Genomic DNA, 24,481 nt, shown 5'->3' on the forward strand with positions numbered 1-24,481 from the left:
TGCAAAAGGAGCATAAATAATATGTTGAGAGGAGATAAAATGTAATCATATAAAATATACAATTAAAATTAAGAAGGCAGAAAAAGAAGGGAGAGAGGAAACAAAGGAAAAAAATCAACAAATAGAAAATATGTATAAACATGATGTACATTAATCCAACTATATCAATCATAGCTCTTAATTTGGATGCTCTAATTACAATTCACTGTATTGTCAGAGTGGATGAAAGAAGCTCCAACTACATGTTGTCTACAAAAGAACCTATTGTCAATGTAAAGACTTAGGTCAAAATAAAGGGATGGAGGTGAAAGGGTTCTGTGCAAGATGGCTGCTGCATGCCAGAGTGTAAAGGGCTTGGTAGTGTGATAATCAGAGGAGCCTCGGGCATAGGCCTGGCCAGATTGGGAAGCCCAGACCAAGAAGTTAGCAAGAATTACACCTTCACCCCCACTGATATGACTTCAGAGAAAGAGGTGCAAGCAGCCCTGACTACAACAAAAGAAAAGTTTGGCCATGCAGACATGGCAGTCAACTGCGCAAGCATTGCAGTGGCCAACAAGATGTACAACCTAAAGAAGAGGAAGGCTCATTCCTTGGAGGACTTCCAACAAGTTCACAATGTAAATCTTATAAGGTCATTCAATGTGATTCACCTGGTGGCTGGTGAAATGGGCCAGAATGAACCAGATGAAGGAGGCCATTATGGTGTCATCATTATCACAGCCAGTGTGCTACCTTCAAGGGACAGGTTAGACAAGCTGCATACTCTGCTTCCAAGGGAAGCATAGGGGACATGACACTGCCCATTGCTTGAGATCTGGCTCCCAAGGGCATCCAGTTTATGACCATTGCTCCAGGACTATTTGGCACCCCACTGCTGACCAGCCTCCTAGACAATGTTTGTAACTTCTTAATGACCCAGGTGCCTTTCCCTTGAATGGGGTGATCCTGCTGGTACAGGCCAACATTGAGAACCCATTCCTCAATGGAGAGGTCATAGGGCTGGATGGTGCCACCACATGCAGCCCTGAAGAGAGTGGAAAAGGGAATTGATGCATAATGGTGTAGGGCTACTGTTTTTGTTGTGGGGAAGTATTGGTAATGGGTGGTGGTGAGGGTAGTGAAATATTCTGAGTGTGATTAATCTCACTGAATAGTATGCTTGGAAGTACTTGAATTTGGAAAGTCTATGTTGTATATGTGTTTCAAAAATTAGAATAAAAGGAGCAAGTAAAGAGACACGACAATTCAGTGCAACTGATGATCCTGGATGAGACCTAAAAATGGAGGAGAAAAGGCTCAAAAGACAAATGAAGAAACTGGAATCAGAAAGTAAGTTTTACGTCAGTGTTAAATCTCTCAAATTTAAGGAGGTCACATACATGAATATCTTTGTTCTTCGGAAATGTAAAGGAAATGTTAAACTGGGAGCATGATATATACCTACTCTCAGATGTTTATGGGGGAGAGAGAGAGAGAAAGACAGGGAGAGAAAAGGAGAGAGGAAGAGGGAAAGGGAGAGGAAGAGTTAGAGAGAGGGTGAGAGGGAGAAAAGGAGAAGAGGAAGAGAAGAGAAGAGAAAAGAGAGAAATTGAGATCAAAGAGGATAATGGTTGTCTCTGGTGCTGGGACTTGGGGTAAGCAGGAACAGGAATGAACTTTTCTCTGTCTCCGAGGAATGTGTGACTTATTTCCAGGCTCATGAGTTACTGTGATAAAAATATCTGAAGGGAAAACCACTTGCCCAGACCCCACCAGAGAGTTCGAGCCACCTTGAGCTGGATAAGTTACCCTTTATCTTCACTACCTGACCCGCACCCCCACCTTCAACCCCAGTCCCACAAGGAAAGTGACTGCCCCACTGCCCAAGATGCCACCCTGGATGCCTGATCACCAAATGACCATGTCAACCCATGCCTAGGACATTTTCCCCATGACTTTGCTTTGAACTTTACTATAAACAACTGGCCTAGACCACATTGAAGATGTAATCTGGTACCTCTTAGGACTAATGTGAAACTGAAATTTCCCTCAAATCCTAAAATGTTCAGCACATTGAAATAGAAGCTGTTTTGGTTAAAAGTTCTAAGTTATGCATATGAATGAGATTCTACCAGGATCAAGAGTGGCAGGCAGGCAAAGCATGCAAGGTAATGATATATATTTTTGTTTATTAAGAGAAAACAAGAGAATAATTTTGTCCTGATAGTAAAATGACTGCTTGTTACAATGCAAAAGCAGGTGAGGTGGTGAAAGACAAAACCTGAATCTATATAGAAAGTTGTAGAAAGCTTATGGAAAGGGAATCTGAAAAGAAACTATTTTAAAATTTTGCCAAAGCTGGCTCTGTTTTGATGGGTTTATTCCTAAGATTTTTTTAAAAGAGCTTATGTTTTATTAGTATCAAATACTGATGTAAAATTGAATTTGTTTTCCTCTCTATTAACATGCTATTTTTTTGGAGTATTGGTCTGTTCTTAATAAGAGGTCATAAAAAGGAAAAAAAATTTCTTTACCTTCTGTGTAATCTGCCCCAATAGCAGAAATTTCATATCTCTGCAGAAGAGACTTTTACACTTAGTTCTGGCTTCATCACACCATTGATAATTTTTAAATAAGATAACAACAACAACAAAAGTAAAGAGATGGAGAGAGATATACCATGCTAACACTCATCAAAAGAAAATCAGAGTAGATATATAAATTTCAAAAACAGCAGACTTCTTAAAAAAGGAAAATTGTCATGATTAAACAGGGGCATTATACAATGAAAAATTTGTCATTTTTCCAAGAAGAAGTTATGATCCTAAACAGGTGTTCACTTAAAAACAGAATGTCAAAATACATGAAACAAAATTTGATAGAAGTGAAAGAGAAAGAGGTAGATCTGTTCTTATGTTGATGAACTCAATGTCACTTTTTCAGTAATGAATAGATCAAGCAGGCATAAGGATATAATTGACTTAAACAGCATTATTAGTATTAGATAATTATCATGATCTAATTGGCTTTTATAAAATATTTCATCAACTGCTGGATACAATTCTTAAGTTCATATGTAACATTTACCAAGATCGACCACATTCTGGGCCATAAAACACACCTTAACAAAATTAAAAGAATATAAATCCTATAAAGCATAATCTCACACTACAAAGGAATTAAATAAGAAATAATTGAAAAACAAATTGAAAACTCCAAATATTGGAGGTTCAACAATAGCTTTCTAAATAGCATATAGATCAAAGACGAGTTCTTAAGAGAAATTTAAAAATATTTTGTCCAATATAAAAATGAAAATACAACTTATCCAAATTCATGGGATTCAGTGAAAAGAGTGCATAAAGGGAAATGTATCACATTAAATAAATGTAGTAAAAAAGAAGAAAGATCTAAAAGTAGTAATCTAAGCTTCTACCTTAGGAAAATAAGAAGAGAAAAATTAAGCCTAAAAAAATAGAAGAAAGGGACCAATAAAAGTCATAGCAGAAATCTATGAATTTGAAAACTGAAAACAGGAAAACAACAGAAAAAAAATCGATGAAATAACAAAAAAATCAATGAAACCAAAATCTGTTTCTTTAAAAGATCAATAAAATTAATAAATCCCTAGCAAGGCTAACCATGAAAACAGAAAGGACAAAAACTCCTATATCAGAAATGTAAAAGATCTAAAATGTCTACTGACCCATGTTCATTAAAAGGATATTAGAGGAATACTGTGAAAAAGCTGTAGAGGCACAAACTTGATACCTTCGCTAAGCTTTGTCTTACAACCCAGCAAGTGCTTTCCTAGGTATTTACTTGAGTTTTTTTTAGAATTTATGTCCTCACAAAGACCAGCACGTGAATGTTTATAGTAGCTTTGTTCATAATTAAGCATCCAAGATGTTCTTCAGTGGATGAGTAAACTGCTGTACATCCATTAAATTGAATGCTATTCTGCAATTTAAAAAAAAACATGAAAAGACCAAATAAACGTAAATTCATTTTGCTAAATGAAAGAAGTCTGTCCCAAAAGCCTATACACTGTGTGTTTGCAACTGTATGCCTTTCTAAAGAAAGCAAAACTATAATGATGGTATAAATGGAGGTTTTCTGGCTGGGGGGGGTGAGTTGTGGGCAGTTGAATATGTGATGTACACTGAATTTTTTAGGGCACTGAATGTATTCTGTATAATAGTGTAATTAGGTACTTATGCAATATGCATTTTTCAAAACCCAGGGATGTTTATGTTAATGTCTGAACATTTTACAAAAGTCATTTAGGAGGTTATAACATACCCTATGCAATGCAGAATGTAACAAAGAAATCTAATAGTATTAGAAAAGGATGAAACAACTTCTCTGAGGTGATTGGGTGGAAGAGGGTTGACTTAAGTAATTTTAGAAATGAATGGAGTCTATGTGATTAGAGGCAAAAGAACTATACATAAACACTGTCCTCAATATGATTAGTTTGTTTCCAGTGGGATACAAGTTAACAATTCTGATACTGCTATATAGTTATACTCTAATTTAATGATTAATCAAATTAATAGTGGATGATGGGAGCCAGGGTTCTCACTCTTGAAATCCGGGTTTACAAATAAACAAGGGGAGGAGGCTTGAATGATCTGTGCGGTAATCAATTGGAGTTGGAGATATCAATATGTACTCATTTTTGCTTTAATACAGACACAGGCGGTTACGTATAGAAGTATTTGGAGATATGTATATATACACGGTTTAGTGTACACACATACATTTCCTTCCTGTGTCGTCAGAAAGGGCCTAGAAGCAACAGCACCCCGGTATCAATGCACATAACTAGTGCCTAGATCTTGGTTTCAAATGCCATTCTCAAGATGATGGAACATAACTCCTCATGTCTTAATTGAGAGGGGTCCACAGTGACTTCTTTCTGAAGTGCACGGCATGGAAAGGGTAGAGTAACTTTGCAGTGGAAAAGCCCTGCTAAGTGATCAAGGTTAACATTAAAAGTAATGGTTACACATAGAAATATTTGGAGACTATCATGCTAATAGTCTGTTCCTTTGGTGTGATGTATTGAGAACAGCACTATACTTCTCTGGTCTTCCTCCCGCAAACCCATAACTTCAATCTATTACATGAGGAAAAAGTCATCAGGCAAATTCCAGTGTGATAGTCAAAGCTATCGAAGTCACTGTTTTATTTTGAAAAAAGCTTCTGGAATGCAGTATGACGGAAACAGAATGGCTTTTAAAAAGCGGAATTTATTAAGCTGTAAGTTTACAGTTCTAAGGCCATGAAAATGTCCAAATTAAAGCAAGGTTATAAAAATATCCAATCAAAGGCATCCAGGGAAAGATACCCTGGTTCAAGAAGGCCGATGATGTTCAGAGTTTCTCTTTCGGCTGTAAAGACACATAGTGATGTCTGCTAGCTTTCTCTCAGGGACTCTTCAACGGCTTCCCTGGGGCTCTGTCAGTTCTGTTAGCTCTCATGGCTCTCCAACTTTTTCCAAAATGGTCCCCTCTTAAAGGTCTCCAGTAAGCAACTGCACCTTGAATGGGTGGAGACATATCTCCATGGAAATCATCTAATCAAAAGTTACTACTTACAATTGGGTGGGTAACATCTCCATGGAGACAATAAAAAAGATTCCACCCAGCAATATTAAATGAGGATTAAAAGGTATTCTAGTTTGCTAGCTGCTGGAATGCAATATACCAGAAATGGAATGGCTTTTAACAAGGGGAAATTAATGAGTTGCTAGTTTATAGTTCTAAGACTGAGAAAATGTCCCAATTAAAACAAGTCTATAGAAATGTCCAATCAAAGGCATCTGGGGAAAGTTACCTTGGTTCAACAAGGCCAGTGAAGTTCAGGGTTTCTCTCTCAAGTGCGACGGCACATAGCGAACACAGTCAGGGCTTGTCTCAGCTGGAAGGGCATGTGGTGAACACGGCGTCATCTGCTAGCTTTGTCTCTTGGCTTCTGGCTTCATGAAGATCCCCGGGAGGCGTTTTCCTTCTTCATCTCCAAAGGTCGCTGGCTGGTGGACTCTCTGCTTTGCAGTGTTGCTCTCTCTGAATTTCTCATTCTCCAAAATATTTCCTCTTTTATAGGACTCCAATAAACCAATCAAGACCCACCCAAATGGGTGGAGACATGTCGTCCCTTAATCCAGTTTAACAACCACTCTTGACTAAATCACATCATCCAGGGAGATTTACAGTTTCAAACATACAGCCTTGAATAGAGATTATTCTACCTTTATGAAATGGGATTTATATTAAAACATGGCTTTTCTTAGGGGGCATACTTCTTTTCAAACCAGCACAAAAGGCATGGCTTTTTTTGGTGTACACAACAGATTCAAATCGGCACAGTCACATAAACCAAGAGAAGTCTAAGAAGTTTTCAGAGTCAAGAGGACCATAAGGAAATATGATATCTAACTGTAAAAGCACATTTAGCTAAAAGCTAAGGAAATCTTACAGTATGCCAAGCCCCAGCAAACGGAATTCCTGAAAACTCTAAAGAAAACCCAGGGCTCCATCTAAGACTATATAAAAGTTTTACTTACTAAGTTTATTTTTCAGAAGCTTAAAACCTCCAGATTGTTTCCACACCAGATAAGTCCTAAAACTTAGAAGTAACTCTCCAAGAACATTAATCAGTTGCATTCCCCTACCCCATATAATGCTGATACCTATTTTCAACATGAGATGTTAGAATGGCCATTGCCCAAATATCCCTGAAGACTGAGAGAATAATCAGATGACAGAGGAATTGTAACAGAGAAGTTAGGAATTAACAAATGATTATGAGTATTAAATCATTATATAGATATTTCTTTTTAGTTTCTAGTGTACTAGAACAGCCTAAAGGAAATCCTGAAATTGTGGAACTGTAACCCATATGATACTTTGAAATTTGCTCTATAACTACTTGTTAAACTGTACTTTGAAATCTGTCACTTTTCTATATATATATATATATATATTTCACAGTAAAACATATTTAAAAAGCTAAAGAAATCTTAAAATATGAACGTTAGTTAATAATAATGTATCAATATTGGTCCTTTAAATGTAATAAAGGTACCATATTAATAAAGTGGTTATTAATAGAGGAAATCAGATGTGGAATAATCTTTCTCTACATCCAAAACTAAGAAAATGAGAGTTTATTAAAGTTAATAATTTTGGTTTGTCTATGAAAATGTTTTAAGTTTACATGGATGGCACAGAGCCAGAGATCTTATTTTATTTATTGATTCTCACTGAACACTATCATTTTAAAAATACTTGCACTTTGCCTATTTATTTCTGATTCACCTTTCTAGGTGTATAACCAGGAGAAGTACATGCCTGCTTCACAGATGAGGACTGCATAGCTTTAAATAGTATGTATCCACTACATCACCTTAATTCTGGGCACAGTTTTTACCTGATCACTTATAGATTTGTGCATATTCCTCTCCACCAATACCCCCTCCTGAGTTTATTATCATTCTCATTTTATCTGTTCACAAACATTTGGTTCTCTTTTTCTGGGCGCAGGAGACTTCCTACCACCTGCTCTTGAAAACTGGCATGGACAAGTGATGTGCCTTGACCTCTTCCAGCTTTTTGAAACATATATTGAGCAGCAGAATAAACTAACCTGGATGCCTGAGCACATACAGTGAGCAGAACCCCTTTCTGACCCTTGGAAGACAGATAAACAAGAGTCAGGGATAAGACTGCCCACTGATGAGGGAAACGATTTGCGAATTACAAAACTGATAAGAGACTTGAATCCAGACTATATAAAAAGCCTTATAATTCAACAATAAAAAGACAAAGAGGGTAGGGCAATGGTGGCTCAGTGGCAAAACACCACCAGAGTTTTTGCCTGCCATGCCCGGAGACCCGGGTTCGATTCCCAGCGCCTGCTCATGCACAAAAATAAATAAATAAAAGACAAAGAACCCAATTTTTAAAATGACAAATAATTTGAATAAACATTTCTCAAAAGAACATACACAGATACCCAATGAACACACAAATAATAGGTTCAATATCATTATTCATCAGGGAAATGAAAATCAAAGCCGTAATGAGATAACATTTCACATGCCGCACACAAGGTTATCAGTAATCAAGAAGGCAGATAGTAACAGTTGGTGGCAAGGGGTGTGGGGAAATTGGGACCCTTAAATTTTGCTGGTGGAGATGTAAAATGGTGAAGCTGCTTTGGGAAACATTTTGGCAGTTCCTCAAAATGTTAAACGTAGGGGTGCACGGGTAGTGTAGTGGTTAGAATGCCCGCCTTTCATGTGGGGGACCTGGGTTCGATTCCCAGACCATGCACCAAAAAAAAAAAAAAAAAAGTTAAACATAGAGTTACTGTATCACCCCACAATTCCAATCCTGCGTGTATAACTAGAAGAAATGAAAACATATATCTTTGCAAAAACTGGTAAAAAAAAATGCTGTTAATGGCATTATTCATAATAGCCAAAAATTGGTGGCAGCTCAAATGCCAATCAAGTGATGAATGATAGCTAAAATGTGGTGTGTGCATTCAATGGGACATCATTTAGCAATAGAAAGAAATTAATTACTTAGGCATGCTACAACATGAGTGGATCTTGAAAAAATTATACTAATTTAAAGACCACACATTGCATGATTCTATTTATATGAAATTTCCAGACTGGTCAAATCCACAGATACAGAAAGTAGATTAGTCCTTGCCCTGTGCTGGGCTGGGGGTTTGGGTGGCAGGGGTTGGGGGCAGAATGAGATACAACAGCTAACAGATACAGGATTTCTTTTGAAGGTGATAAAATGGAATTAGTGGTGATGGTCGTACAATTCTAAATATACTAAAACACACTTGGATTGTTCATGTTATATTGATGAATTTTATTGCATGTGAATCATACCTGAATAAAGCTGTTGAAAAAGAAGAGATAAACTTTGCTGTCTTCAGTCTTCATGATTGTGTTCATTTGTTGTAGATGCCATTTTTGTTTACTGTTTTTTGTTTTTGTTGCCAGATCATAATCATCCCTTTCCTAACTTACACAGGAATATACCTAAGTGTGGGATCCCTGAGTTATAGACCATGAGAGTAGTTTGTTCCAATACATATTTCCAAATGGCTGCAGTCCTGGCAACAACGTGAAGATTCTTGACTCCCCACATTCTCATCAACATTTAACATTGTCCCACTTTATAATCCTTTAAAATCTGATGTGTAAAGAAGTACATCATTATTGTTTAATTGGACATTTTCTGAGTAATTATTACCTTTAGCATACCTTCATGCACTTGTTAGTCATTTGGATTTCACTGGCTCTGAAATTATTTCCATATCCTGTCCCCATTTTCCAACTGAGTTTTGCATCTTTTAGTTATTGATTTGTTAGTATAGTTTTGATATTAATGAGTTGCATATTCTATAAATTTTCTATGGTCAGATTTTATTTTGCCATTGCAAGTACTATATCCCAACATCTGATTCATCTGTTAGCTTTGTCTACTTGTCTGTCATGTCAATTTTTAAATGAAAATCTATACTTTTGATATAAAAAAATCCATACCTTTTTGAAACCTTATAGTTTATTCACTTGGGTTATATTTAACAAGAAATTCTCCACCCTGAGGTCATAATTCTTTGATGTTTTTACCCATGGCTTTATGGAACTTTTTTCTTTTTTGATATAAATCCTTAATCTAACTGGTATGATGAAGGGGTTCTACATTATATTTCTCCTTTACAGTTATCCAGTTTTCCCAATACCATCTGTCAATGATTAGTCCTTCCAAATTGGTTTGTAGCACCATCTCCAATGCATTCTAAGTTGTCACTTATAAATGGGCCAGCATTCAAGCTATTTATACTATTCATTAGGAATCTCTAAATTATTTCCCCCCACTAGTCTGTTTGCTGCTTTTTAAATCCATCATTTTTTGAAATTGATTTTGTCTTCATGTCTGGTAGGAACAATTCTCCCTCTTTGCTCTTGTTTTTGAAACCGAGTTCTTTATCAAAGTTTCTCTTTTATGTATATTTTAGAAAAACTGTCAATAACTTCAAAATACTGTTAAAGTAAATGTTAAACTTCCCAAGTATTCCAGGATTTAAGGTAATTTTGCCACTGCCACTCGGCATCTGTTTAGCATTTTGCAATATTGGGTAATAAGTAAGAGCCCTTGTCATGGGCCAGACACTGTGCTAAATAATTTGCTTGCTTGATTAGATGCGGTTCTCACAGGAACTCCATAAAGACTGCATGTTTCAGTCCCATGTTACAGTTGAGATGTAGAGAAGTAAAGAGACTTGGCCAAGGTCATTTTCCTAGAAAATATCATGCCCAGGATTCAACTTAGTCAGACTCTAGAGCAAGTTCTTCACCATTATGGTCTATTGTCTTTGCGGGTAATTAAACACTAATTGGACCTAGAAACCTTGCAGGGCAGGTTCTACCACCTCCAGGAAGCCAGTCGTGAGTGCTGCCCACGTTCTTAGTCTTCCTAACAGAAGTCATAGTTTCCTCCTTGAAACTCCCACGACTTTATCTGCAGTGCTTTTTCAGGAGAAATAGTGGAAAATCTCTTTAAGGCCACGTGCCCACTGCATGAATCTTTGGAATATTTATTTGCAAGACAGCTTTGGGGTAAATCAGATAGATAACATAAAATCCTCTCAAGTTGAGTTGGTTCTGACTTTGCTAAGTAATTCAGAGGGAGGGATATTAATGTTAAAACTATTCAAATTATATTGGTTGTAAAAATGTAAGTAGGAAGAAGAACTGCTTGCCCCAAGCAAGATAGGTTATTCATCTTTAGGAATGTGATCATTATAGGTTATGGATATGATATGCTGCTCTGTATCCTGCCCTCAGCTGTACAGAGGACAATCCCTCATCCCCTAAATCCCATGACGGCCTGGACACCATTGCATAAAAATGGGGGTATCACCAATTCCCCTTCTATATTCTCTTTAGAGCTACAATAGGGACTTTGAACTTGTAGCAATAGTAAGTAGCATGTTATTAAATATAAATTGACCTGTGTTTCTATAGCATCTGATATTAACTTAAATAAATAAATATTAATAAGCAACAATTATTTTTACTGAGGTCTTGAAGAACAATGAAAAAATACTTTAGGGGCTAAAGTTAAGACACACAAATCTTTTGGTGGCCACATTTCAAAAAACCACCAATTCACGCATTTGACTTAACAGAACATGTGTTTCTTTGTGTGTTTGGGTCTTATCTTTCCCATAGACTGTGAGCTATATCTGTTCCATTTAGGTTTGTCTTCACTTTCTATATGATCAGTTAACTCTAATTGAGCATTCCTGACATCTCAAGAAGAATATAACTGAAATGAGAAAATGCTCACATTTAAATGTTAAGTGAACCAAGCAAGATGCAAACCTTTACTTACTGTATTAATCTACCTTAAAAAAAAGTATGTTCATGCGTATGTACTTCTAAACATATGATTAAGTGTAAAAGAAAAAAGGCCAGATAGAAATACATCAAAATAAAACTGTCTATGAGGAGTGGGGTTATAGGTGATTTTAACTTATTTTGTTTACATTTCTTCATTTTCCAAATTTTATACATTGAGCATTGAGATAGAGATAACTAGCTATTTGCCAAAGTATGTGAACATCCTTCCATAGTATGGCATTTTACCAAAAAACAAAACAAAACAGAAACTGTATTTCCCAGAATCCCTTGTGTTGGGGATTGAATCATGTTCCCCACAAAAGGCATGCCTGTGTCTCAACCACTGGTCATGTGCATGGGAACTCTTTGGAAACAGAAACTTTGAAGATGTTATTAGTTAAGGTATGCCCAAACCAAGAGAGCATCAGCATTAATCCAGTACGGTTGAAATCCTTATAAGCAAAGGAAATTGGACATGGAAAGAGAAGCTGCAGGAAGCAGCCAGAATCTGGAAGTTCACAGGACCTGGAGGAGAAGGGAAAAGAGGCTGCCATGTGTATTGCCATGTGACAGAAAAGCCAAGGACCAAAGATCGCTGGCAGCCAGCCCCAGGACGCTGTCTTCTCCGAAGAAAGCATCACCTTGCTGACATCTCTGTTTTGGACTTCTTCCAGGCTCAAAACCCTGAGACATTAAATTCCTTTTGTTTAAGAAAACCCATTATATGGTATTTATTTTAGCAGCAAGGAAACCAAAACACCTTGTATCTAGGTAGGGCCATGTGACTAGTGCTTGCCTATGGGATGTGAGAGGGTAGGAAACATGTGGCATGAGTTCCAACTTAGTTGAAGAAGCAGCTGTGTTTTTTCCACCGACTACTTCCCTTAGAGACTCTGAAGTCTTAGAAGATGTAAGAGCCACACAGTGGAAGGAGATTGTCTCCCCAAATTACCATTTGGAAACTGTTTGCTAAACAGCAATGCCTACATTGGCTCATTATCTGGGCAAGAAATAATCTTCTACTGTTAACCAACTGTTTTTGCTTGAGTTATCCTAAGAAAGAGCCTAATGAAATGACTCTCAGGCAGGATAATTTGGGGGCAGCAGGAATGAGAGGTCAGTGAAGTGAGATAGAGAAGGAAGAAAAGAAAATATAAGAATGCACTTTTGAATAGCCATCGCTGGAGACAGCTGTGACTCAATCTCCTTAGGACCTCTGAGAAGGCTTCTAAAGGCATTTCAGAACCATTTGTCTAAGTTTCAAAAGAAAGAAGCATTCATGTTTCTGCTCCCAGCCTACTCTCCCAAGGGACATTCCAGGTTGCTCTTGGAGGCTGCAAATGATTGCACGCTGAGTATTTTAGATAGGTATCCCATGTTAAGTAGTCAGAGAAGCCATGGAGTAAAAAGCTAGAGGTGCCATCTGCATGTTTGAGGCCAGGGACTGCTAAATTATATGTCAACAGGGAAATTGAGTCCTTGGAAAAAGAGGTGAGATCCAAAAGATTAGAAGTGGGGTACAAGAAGGGCTTGGTACAATCACTTAAAATGTATAATTGATTTGTTACGGCACTTAATATCTCCTAACCCAAACAACCATTTTCTGCTGGTAACTGGAAAAATACATGCATACACACACACTTTTTTATTTAGTTTTGTAAAATAGCTCAATATCCTGAAGCCATTTATCTCTTCTCCTTTAAATTGGAAGTGCAATCCCTAAGTCATATATGCTGGGCAACTCAGAGCCCTTAAGCATTTCTTCCTCAACTATTCAATCACTAAAGCCAAGCCATTTGATCCAACAATGATCTGAATTACCCTCTGCTCTGTATATTTGCTGCTCAACCTTAGTCGAGGCCTTTATCAGCACATGTCTGAACCAATGCTAGAGCTTCTAATTGCTTGCCCTTCCCATCCCACCCCTTTTCTCCCTAAAATCAAATAGGACTGTGTTAAAACCACACAGCTTATTTCAGGATCGACTCATTTTCATAAAATCTATCTCCTTATGTGGAATTCTGTATGCTTCATAGTCCAGCCCCAATGTACCTGGCTAGCTGTACCCTGACCAAACCCTATGCCACAACTGCCACTTCAGGTAAACAATAGAAATATTAAGGAAACTCAAGTCCTTTCTTTCCACTCTTATTTTTCACATGGCTTTCTCTCTACTGGGATTTTTCTTATCTAGCATGGGGGGTGCCCAACTGTAGTCCACAGGACAAATCACAGGCCAAGCAAGTCTGCTGCTTGTTTTTATACAGACTGTGAGTTAAGAATGCTTTCAATTTTTGCATTTCTAAATAGTTGAAAAAATGTATAATAACATTTTGTGATGTGAAAATTATATGAAGTTCATATTTAATTGCCAGTAATGCCAGATGTTTTATTTTTGGAACACAACCCCATTTATTCATGTACATACTGTTTGGCCACTTTTGCACTACAGTAGCAGAGCTGAATAATTGTGACGGAGTCCTGTGGCCCACAAAACCTGAAATATTTACTATATGCACTATATCTGCAGAAAACATTGGCTGAGAACTTCTGCTCTTCCTTTAAAATTTTCCCATGAAGGGCCATTCCACATTACTGCCCCTACAACATTTAGTTCTTGCTTCTAGGAAAGCATTTACTTTAGGCTAATCAGCTAATATGAATTGTGCATTTTCATATTCTCTCCCCATCTCAATTCTACTATCCTCTTGAGAGCCAGCATTATTTCTTATTTATTGCTGATTATTGCCAGGTCACCAGCATGGTGCCTGCCCAGTAGTGGCTCAGTCAACATTGGTTGAATTTGTCCAGTACCCAGCCCTGCTTCTAGGTACTACATCCTTCTTTTCTGAAACTAAGTGGTTAAGGGTACAAGCTCTGGATTTCGACTGCCTGAGTCTGATGCTGGCTCTGGCACCCACCATTGTATAACCTTGAGGTAAATTAATTCCTCTAAGCCCCCATATCCTCATCTAAGGACCAGGGATAATAATAGTAACTATACCGTAAGCTACATGTGGTAATCTATGCAAACTGCTAAGCACAGGGATAGCATATAGTATATTTTCAGTAACCATTGGCTATTATGAAGATAATTGCATATTTCCTAACGCATAAATGAAGCCTGGGGTCTCCCTTGAGGCATCACTGACTGACTGTGATCCCTGCATGCACAGCCCTATGGTGTTATTTGTTTTTCAGCTATTCTAATGCTCTCATTTGTTGTTAAATGAAACGGCATGTTTGTAGAGGCAAGGGAAAAGATGGGTTTTTAAAAAAACGATCTTTTCATTTTATCTAAGAATCTCTCTCAATCTTGCTTTGCTTACATTGATCTCTTTCCCGCTGGGTCTGTTTTCCTTTTCTCTCCATATATCTTTCTACTGCCTATCTATGTCTCTTGCTGCTTTCTCAACGAGCTTGATTACTTCATTTTCCTTTTTCCATCCCCTTCAGCTAGGCTTCACTCCTCCCACCCCTTTCTTTTGCTATTTTCTCAAGTTTGTCTTTCTCTTCTCCCTTCTCTCTTATTTTTCTTCATTTGTTCTCTCTTCCTTTCCTTTTTCTTTCTTATGTCTCCTCTCACTTTCTCTCTCACCTTTTTTAGTCTTATACCTTTCCTTCCATTCCCTGATTAACAGCTTTTCTCTCTTTATTTTTTTCTTTTCTTCTGCCTTATTTCCCTCTCATTTTGCTTCCTGGCTGTCGCCATCTCCCTGTGATATTCCCTCCCCTTTCTTCCCTTTGCCTTTTCTCCCTTCTTTGTGCTCTCTCATGCCACCTATACTGCATCCTCTCCCAGGCACCTCTGTGAGGAAGAGGCTGCCCTGACCCAGGCAGCCAGCAGACCAGCAAAAAGCTTTAGTCACCCAACAGAGGAAGAAAGAAAGCTATTGGAGGGAGTCTGGGTGCTTTGGGAGCATCTCGAGGCCAGAGAGAAAATGGTGTGGTAAGGAAGGAAGAGGAGGCAGTGTGTAATGGAATGGAAATAAAATAGGTGAGAGAAAATGAGATGGAAAAACAGAGATGTACGACACAAGAGAATTTAGGTGGAATGAGATTGTCATCAGATCAGCTGGGGGGAGAAAACAGAAAAAAACAAGCCTGCTAAAGCGAATGCTCTGTCATAACTATGAGCTTTTTATTCTCAGCTTGCCTGCTTAGCTTCTCAATGCTGTTTTGTTCTTCTCTAACCATCCTGTTTGATCCTTCTCTTCTCACCATTCTTTGCTATTTACACAAGCCTGCCTGGTTCTCATTTACTATTTATTTCCTGGGCCTCTTTGGACTGAGCAATGGTTTAGAAAGAGATTATGTTGCATGGTTAGAAAAGCAGACCCTAGAACCAGACAGAAGTTAGAATTTGATCTAGAAATCAGGCAGTTTCCAGCATTATGCAAGAGTGCTACACAATTACGTGTTCCCATTACAGAGGACAGGCCATGGAAACATATTGCTTTAGATGATAATCCCTGTTTCTAGTTTTACTAGTTTTGTGACTTTGACACTTAATTAATCTTTATTATCTTATTTATTTTTATCACAGGGATACTAATACTTACTCTCATAGATAAAGGTGATGTAATGATTACAATGAGATAGTTAAATGAGGCACATAGGCTCTGTCAATGTTTACTGGATTTCACTGCTATTTCAATACATGTACCTGTCCACCACTCCCTTATTATGAGCTGAAGCTGGTTTTCTGGCAGTACCCATGCTCTGTCAAGCTTTCTCACTCCAGATCAGGTGCTCTTGGTGCTGCACAGCTTCCCTCCTTATTCAGAACAACTTTCCCAGGTTGGTCTGTGGGAAAGGCTGTGATTTACTCAGCAGAAGGATCTGTAACCTGGCAACTTTCACAATTTGGTCCAGCCCCACCAGCCCAATCCCATCATCCCTTCCTCTTGGATCCCCTGCTGGGGTAGTGAAGAAGGACAATGTTGAACCATCTCCCTGGAGAAGCTCACCCCATGAATTCAGCACTCCCAGCTTAAATAGATCTCCAGAATTAAATATACATCAAACAAACTCCCCCCGGTGGATGATTTTGTCTCCCAATGAGTCGCATCAAAAAACCTTTTCTTTCCAGCTCTCTCCTCTCCACCCGCAACTGTACCACCCCCGTGGCCTGCCCTTTGGAAATGCTCTTTACACCCACCCCATGTTTTTAACCCTGGTATTATGAGGGTGCAACCCAGATGGAAATTTCCAAAGATAATTTCACTGAGTCCTCCCAAATGCTTCATTTCAACACAATGGGGCAGCGTGCCTGTGAACCAACCAAAAGAAGGAGGGAGTTAGTGGAAATCTTGCTGGCCTGGGATGTTAAATCTGCTAATGTGCATGTTGACTCTTAGCAAATCAGTCTGCTACACTTTACCTCAGTTTCTTCAATGGCAAAATGCCAAAGAATCTTTCAGTTGCTTCTTGATTATAGGTTCAGAATTCGAAACCCAATTCTGGTTGATGCAGCTATCAATGGAGCCTGCATTTCCTGCTTCCTGTGTCCATTATCTGGATAATAGTATACATTGAAAAATTAACAGCACCATTTCTGCCGTATATGTTCACATGATGAAATCTAAAATCCAAAAGTATGTACTGCTAATGTAGGATTATGGAAAAGAACCATTTTCCTGGAGATGAAAAATAGTTATAAGTTTGTGTGACAGTGAATTAGAGAAGGCTCTTTCCAATGCCAACCCATCAAATTTTGAATAGAAAAATGCCAGGTACTGTTCCTGCAGGTCTCAATTGTCAAGAGTTTCTGAAAAAAGTTCACACAGACATAAAATTAAGGGCAGAGAGAAAAGAGAGGAAATGGAAGAGTTTTGGAGCTCTGAGAAAGAACCAAATGATTCCAAAGCTAGGGAGGATTTGTCGTGGGTGCATATTTTATTCAGGTTATCTATTGAAGCAAAGAGTAGTGATTTAATAGGGTGGGCTTCTGTGTTGAGAAGAAGATGCCAGCTGTAATGCTGACCCACATTACCTGCATGTTTCTGTGATGAGGCAGCAGTAACCATAGAAAGAGGAGCATGGTGATAAATAGAGACTAAAATACAACAAATGGATTCTAAATTCTAGAAGAAACAGACCCTCGAGGAGATGATGGGAAGTCACTTTAAAGAATATGATGAAATTTGAGAAAATAAGAAAATAGAAGAGGGATATTGGGATGTGAATCTTGTGTTCTAACAGGAAGGAGCATTGAATTGGGAATAAAGAGACCTGGTATCTAATTAGGAGGGTGCCAAACTACCTTGTGGCACTATGTGCCTCTATAAACCTCAGTAGGCTTATGTGTGAAATAGGGAATCAGATAGCCTTGACCATCCTTTGTATCACAAAAAGTTGCTATGGGAATCAAATGAGATCCAGGCAATAAGGTACTTTGTTAACAGCGTACACATAAGGGGAGTTTTTACTATAAAACATGGGTTCCACAGTGATTGAAGTGTTGGTGGTGATTCACAGTTTATAAAGAGCAGTGCAGGTCAGAGACAGCCAAGGTCTCAGGTCTCTGAATGGGATCACAATCTGTAAATGTGTCTCTTTAATCTTCCTGTGGCAGCCTTCTTCTTGCCTGGGCAAAAGCCTTTGGAGGATTAAAAGTTGCCAGGACAGGGTGTAAAGTCACTGAGAAAAATAAAGCCTTCCCTCTGTTGACAGTGCTCGAAGAGTCTTGCTCAAGAGGAGTCATAGGTTTGTTCTGTAGGCAGAGAAAACAACTGACCATCTGACGACTTGTTATGAGACAGTTATGAGCCTCTGTTGATCAATGAAAGCATGTTTTTTCTTTTATCAGACAGTACAGTGATTCTCACATACCAGAGTTGTGACGTGGTAAATAGAATCTGAAGTAATGCTCACCCCTAATTTCCTTTTCACCTCACCAACCACTTTTAATAATGTGATTTGATTGGACTAGAGGGAGTCACTTGGTCAAAACTGACCCAGTCATAGTTCCTTCCTATAAGTTTGGGAGAGGGGATTCTTTTCAAGTGACTAAATTTGTTAGCTCGGCTTCTGTGATGTGGGCATCTTTCTCTTTCTGAGTAGTGAGTGGATTGAAAAAGTAGAGGAAGCTTTTGGTTTGAGAGAAGATAAAACAGGCTGAGACAGAAACAAGGTGGTTTCCTGCAGTATTACCTTAAGTCTCCATCTCGTGTTTGTCTGAAGGATCCATGGATCTTTCCCTTTTTATATACCCATAAGGGTATATAAATGTTTGCCCATAAAGCTTTAATTATCCAGAGTTAGTTGTTGTGATTTGAAGCCAAATATATAATTTCTTACAAAATTCAGCCTAACTATGAAAAGAGATCTGAGATTAAGAGCTAAGTGGCATGAGTTCTAATTGGGTATAGCCATCTCATATTTAATATGTGATAACTGGAAGGTTGCTCAGATTCCTTCTGTCTCAATTTCATCCTTTATAAACTGGCAAAATAGCCTAAGTTACCTCAGAGGCCAGTTGAGAAACAATTCATTTAGAAGGGTTTTATGAATTATGAAATGTGAAATATTATCATAAAAGATGTAAACTTAAAATTTTTCTTCTAAAATTCCCTCAGTCTGAAGTGGTGGGGAGGATATGGAGAAAGAGGCACACTTATCCACTGTTGGTGAGAATGTCAAATGGTACAACCACTGTGGAAGGCAGTTTAGAAGTATAGAATTGCCATATGACCCAGCAATACCATTGCTAGGTATCTATTCAGAGGACATGAGAGCATAGATACAAATGGACATTTGCACACCAATGTTTATAGCAGCATTATTTACAATTGCCAAGAGATGGAAACAGCCCAAATGTACATCAACAGACAAGTGGCTAAACAAGCTGTGGTATGTACATATGATGGACTATTATGCAGCTGTAAGAATAAAGTTATGAAGCATATAACAACATGGATGGAACTTAAGAACATTATGCTGAGTGAAATTAGCCAGAAACAAAGGGTCTCACTGATATGAACTAACATGAATGAATGAACTTGGATAATTTCAGTTAAGAACAGAGGTCATCAGAAGGTAGGAATAGGGTAAATATTGGGTAATTGGAGCTGAAGGGATACAGATTGTGCAACAGGACTGATTGTAAAAATTCAGAAATGAATAGCACAATACTATCCAACTGTAATACAATAATGTTAGAACACTGAAGGAAGCTGAATGTGCGAATGATAGAGGGAGGAGGGCTGGGGGCACAAATGAAACCAGAAGGAAAGATAGATGATAAAGATTGAGATGGTATAATCTAGGAATGCCTAGATGTGTAGTGATAGTGACTAAATGTACAAGTTTAAAAATGTGTTGCATGAGGAAGAGCAAAGGAATGCCAATAATGCAGGGTGTTGAAAATAGATGGTAATATTTTAAAACTTTAACTTATGTGTGAGACTAAAAGAAAAATTATTTATTTGTTACAAAACTTATATTTTGACTAGTGCATTTCCTAATATAACTTATGTGGACAGCTTAATTGAACATCATAAGTACATGGAACCTAGAGTAGGACATGAGATTTTGTAGGTTTGTCCAGAGTGATGTCTCGATAAATCCCAGAAGGATTTGAACAGTGAATAAAAAGGTATTTGCAAAGTCCCCTTGGGGGAATGGTGAGAAAGGGGGAAAATTCAACTTCCCCGAGTGGAGAATTCTTGATATTCTAACAAGCAGTGGGGACAACTAAAGCAATAGGCTGAGCCCCCAATCTTGGAGTTTGTTCATATGAAACTTAACCCTGCAAAGGATAGGCTAAGCCTACTTAAAATTAAGCCTAAAGGTCACCCCTAAGAGAACCTCTTGTTGCTCTGATGTGGCCTCTCTCTCTCTCAGTGAACACGACAAGCAAACTCACTGCCCTCCCCCTCTCTACGTGGGACATGACTCCCAGGGGTGTGGACCTTCCTGGCAACGTGGGACAGAAATCATAGAATGAGCTGGGACTCAGCAGCAAGGGATTGAGAAAATTTTCTTGACTGAAAGGGGGAAGAGAGAAATGAGACAAAATAAAGTGTCAATGGCTGAGAGATTCCAAACAGAGTCGAGAGGTTACCCTGGAGGTTATTCTTGCACATTAAATAGATATCACTTTTTTTAGTTAAGGTGTAACAGAGAAGCTGGAGTAGCTGCCTGAAAATGTAGAGCTGTGTTCCAGTAGCCATGTTTCTTGAAGATGATTGTATAATGATATAACTTTCTCAATGTGATGTGTGATTGTGAAAACCTTGTGTCTGATGCTTCTTTTATCTACCTCATGGACAGATGAGTTAAACATATGGATTAAAAATAAATAAATAATAGGGGGAAACATGTTAAAATAAATTTAGTAGATTGAAATGCTAGTGATCAGTGAGCGGGAGGGTATGGGGTATGATATGTATGAATTTTTTTGTTTTCTTTTTCTGAGTTGATGCAAATGTTCTAAGAAATGATCATGATGATGAACATACAACTATGTGATGAAAAGAAGAATGTTCATATTGTATGTTGATCGGTTTTATTAATAATTTCTTTTTAAGAGTAACACTAAAAATTAAAAGTAAAATCCTTTTTTGGTATATACTGGGAAAAAAAAATCCCTTAGTCTGAATCAGAGGCCCTCTATTCTCAGGTTCTAAATTATATTTTGTGTTATCCTGTACAATAGCTAATCTAAATCACACAATCATGGTTTTTAAAAAATGCTCTAAAATTTCCTGTCCTTATTAATGCCTGTGCTCTCCCTCCCTTCTGTACTAATATCTTCAGCACATCCCCCTACACCACATGTCCTTTAGTTAATGTCACATCTCTGCCAACCCATTACCCACCATCTTTGAAAGAGTATGTCTGGTGACCTAGACTCCACGATTGTTCTTAGATATGCCCAGTGAAAACTCTTGCCATCTGTCCTCAATACCTTGGGCATTCAACAACATCCTGATTTCAGTGATAGTGTTCTATCAACTTGTAGTGAATAACCCAGACTTGGCAGATAGACATACATGTGTTTGAGTCTCAGTTCAGAGTCTCACAAGCTGTAGGAGTTGAGGATATTCCCAAATTGTTCTCAGACAATGTCCTTATTTTTAAAAGATGGGAATGATAATGGAACGTAACCGATCTTCAGTTGGGAGTACTAGATTAAATAGAGGATGAAGCTTATTTTACAAAGTTTTCAGCACCTAGTAAGTAATGAATTGTAGCTATTGTAGCAATTCTCATGCTAATCCTGGCTGGTTTCTCTAAGATCTATTATTTGCCCCTCCAAGCCTTTGCTTTGTGGGAATCAGTCCTGCATGTTGCATGTCCCAGTCTCCCTTCAGTTAATGTATGGAATATGTAAATCCAACGGGAACACTGAAATTAATCTAGAAGTTGGAGAAAGGGAGAAGCTGTTTTTCCCCCCTTAATCCAACCTCCACCTTAGTTTGTGTCTATCGCCGGTACATGTGTTCCTGTTGTTCCTCTAGTTTAGTGCAACTGGACAGATTTGCTACTGCTCCAACTTTTCCAGGTGTTTCTGGGCCAGAATTCTGATAAGACCACTTCTTCCTCTTCCCCTCTCAGACTGAGTGATGGTAGTTGAGTTCAGCACTTGCTAATCTTGGATTGCGCCAACGTCCTCCCTATTTGGCTTCTCGGCTCCTCCATTGCCTGTGTAGTCAACTCCCTGCATATTTCTTTTCAGAGTGGTTTCTGTTTTCCTGGTGTGACCCTAAAAAAAAGCTCACTCCCCTCCTTTCCAGGTGGTTTGCAGATTTACTGAAACTAGAAGATATGTCTGTATCTTCTAGATTTTCTTATAAAGATTGTATACTTAGTTCTAGATCCAACATGTTTATTGAATTCAATATTTTGAAAATAGTGACTCTCTTTCCAATCAACTTCAGTAGCCCAACATTGGGTTTAGAAGGTTAGATGGCCAATTTCTTCACCCACTTTCCGACATTAGCTACCCATGTACTAATGACCAAGAAAGTGGGTTGAGCTGACTATGGACTGTAAATTGTCTTCTAAGTAGCTTGTTCTGTAATATTGTTACTTCCCGGATATAATACAGATTTTATACATCAAGTTTAGTTTCATCTCACTTCATTTGCTCTGTTAACTATCTTTCATTTTCATTCATTCTGTTGAGTCAACAGGTAAACTGTGTCGAATTGAAAATCCGTTTCTGCGAGCCTCTCAGCCATGCCAGGATCTGGCAAGATGCATGACTGAATGCAGACTAAAGCCTGCCTAATGATACCTTCATCTCTTCCAGATTCTGAGCCAACTGGACTTCAGGAATCAGGCAACTTGTGCTTTGTTTTTAAATATAATTTCCTGCTAATCCAAGAATGGCAAATGTGGCATGCAGACTAATTCCTTCAGGGCCTACAGCAGATATTTATAAGCAAGCATGACATGTTCTCATGAGGCCTTAAAAGACTTCTTAAAACACCTCTCCAAGAGAACACCACAGTCAACTGCAGTCGATAAACAAGCTAAAACATGCTACTGTAAGACAAGAAATGGGCTGAAAGAGGCACGGAGCAGACCTGCATAGGCAATAAGCTTTATTCAAGCACACAGCATGGTGGAGGTCTGAAGGGAAGCATTCAGCCTGCTGGTGAAAAAAACAGAGGATTTTTTATATCTGAGGGACTAGGTTAGGTGATAAGTACTGTAGGCGTTTGGTGGGCGCAGGACAGGAAAGGACCTCGAGCCGTTGGCTGAGGGAGGGAGGGAGTGCAGATTGGGACATGGATGGCACCCAGTCTGGTTTTTTTTTTTTTTTTTTGCATGGGCAGGCACTGGGAATCAAGCACGGGTCTCCAGCATGGCAGGAGAGAACTCTGCCTGCTGAGCCACCGTGGCCCTTCCCCAGTCTGTTTTGATATGGTCTGGTTGGAGATGGCTTCTATTATTTTTGCCCCTTGTTCTGAGTCCAACCTTATAATTAACAACAGTTACTATCTCTTTGAACTAGTTCCTTACAATATGGATATGGTTGTTGCTTTCCAACCAGCTTTTGAGGGGATTAAGAGGCTCTGCACTTGTGCTATTCATAATTTGTCTAACCTAATAAGAGATGTCTCCTTCACAAACTAACCCAAATAGTTTGGTTGCCAGAGATTTACACATGCCTAGAGCCAGTGAAATTGACTTAAAAATGGACGTGAAACTGAAGTTCAGTCAATAAGGCCTGAAAGGTGATTTTTTTAAAGGGCTTTTGAGAAATAATTTCCTTTCTCTCCTGGGAGAGCAATCTGAAACTATCCTAGCTCTTTCTAGGCAACATGGTATGAGAAACAACTTAATATTTTTGACCTCAGGAAGAAAGCCATCCTTACGATGAATTTGAAACTAGCCAAAAGCAGCCAGACGTAAAACGGAAGAAAATTCTTTTTTTTTAATAATCATCCTTGAACCACTACATCAAGCCCACCTGAAAATCTTCTTCAGAACTTCCACTTTCACAGCTAGTAAATATCCTTTGTTGTTTAGGTCATTTTGAGATGAGTTTTCTCTTATAAAAAACAAATGACAAAATACATACAGCCTCAGACTTTAGTAAGTTCTCTCCATTCACTGCCAGCTTTCTATAGAAACTGTTCAGTTTTGGCTCTTAGATCACATCAGGCCCATCTTTTGTTGTTATTCTTCAATGTTCTTACTTGAAGGCCAACTTCCTAAAGATCTCTACCACCTCTCAGCACCTGGCTCACCTTCTTCCCAGCTGATTTTAAATTGTTTTACAGCCTTGAATAAGCCATAGCTTATTACTCTTTTTCATATTGTAATACTCAATAGGAGCATTCTTTGGAGAGCTGGAGTCTCCAGTAGGCTCTGATTGAAGCTGATAGTTGCAGCTGTCCACCTTGGGGTCAAATCACCTGAACTAGTCATTCATTATTTCACCCTTCTTCTTTTATGTGTGGTTTTAAATGAGTTTCAGAGAATTTGATAGCTTAGTGGAAACTGGAAAGATATACTAGCCAAATTCCTTTAGACAATAATTAGGAAAATGAAGGCCTTGAAATGTTAAGTAAGTTGCCCCATATCATATAGCTGGTG

The 24,481-nt window shown here is 38.4% G+C and overlaps 1 long non-coding RNA gene across 1 annotated transcript; it reads left to right on the forward strand.

Moving 5' to 3' along the window:
- The first annotated feature begins 1,031 nt into the window (after positions 1–1,031).
- Positions 1,032–7,656, forward strand: LOC143659763 (uncharacterized). The gene is made up of 4 exons (XR_013163706.1): positions 1,032–1,064; positions 1,217–1,332; positions 7,316–7,375; positions 7,533–7,656. It is a non-coding gene; the product is annotated as an uncharacterized LOC143659763 (long non-coding RNA).
- Positions 7,657–24,481: the final 16,825 nt, after the last annotated feature.

The sequence above is a fragment of the Tamandua tetradactyla genome, chromosome 2 (genome assembly GCF_023851605.1).
Source record: "Tamandua tetradactyla isolate mTamTet1 chromosome 2, mTamTet1.pri, whole genome shotgun sequence".
Taxonomy (NCBI): domain Eukaryota; kingdom Metazoa; phylum Chordata; class Mammalia; order Pilosa; family Myrmecophagidae; genus Tamandua; species Tamandua tetradactyla.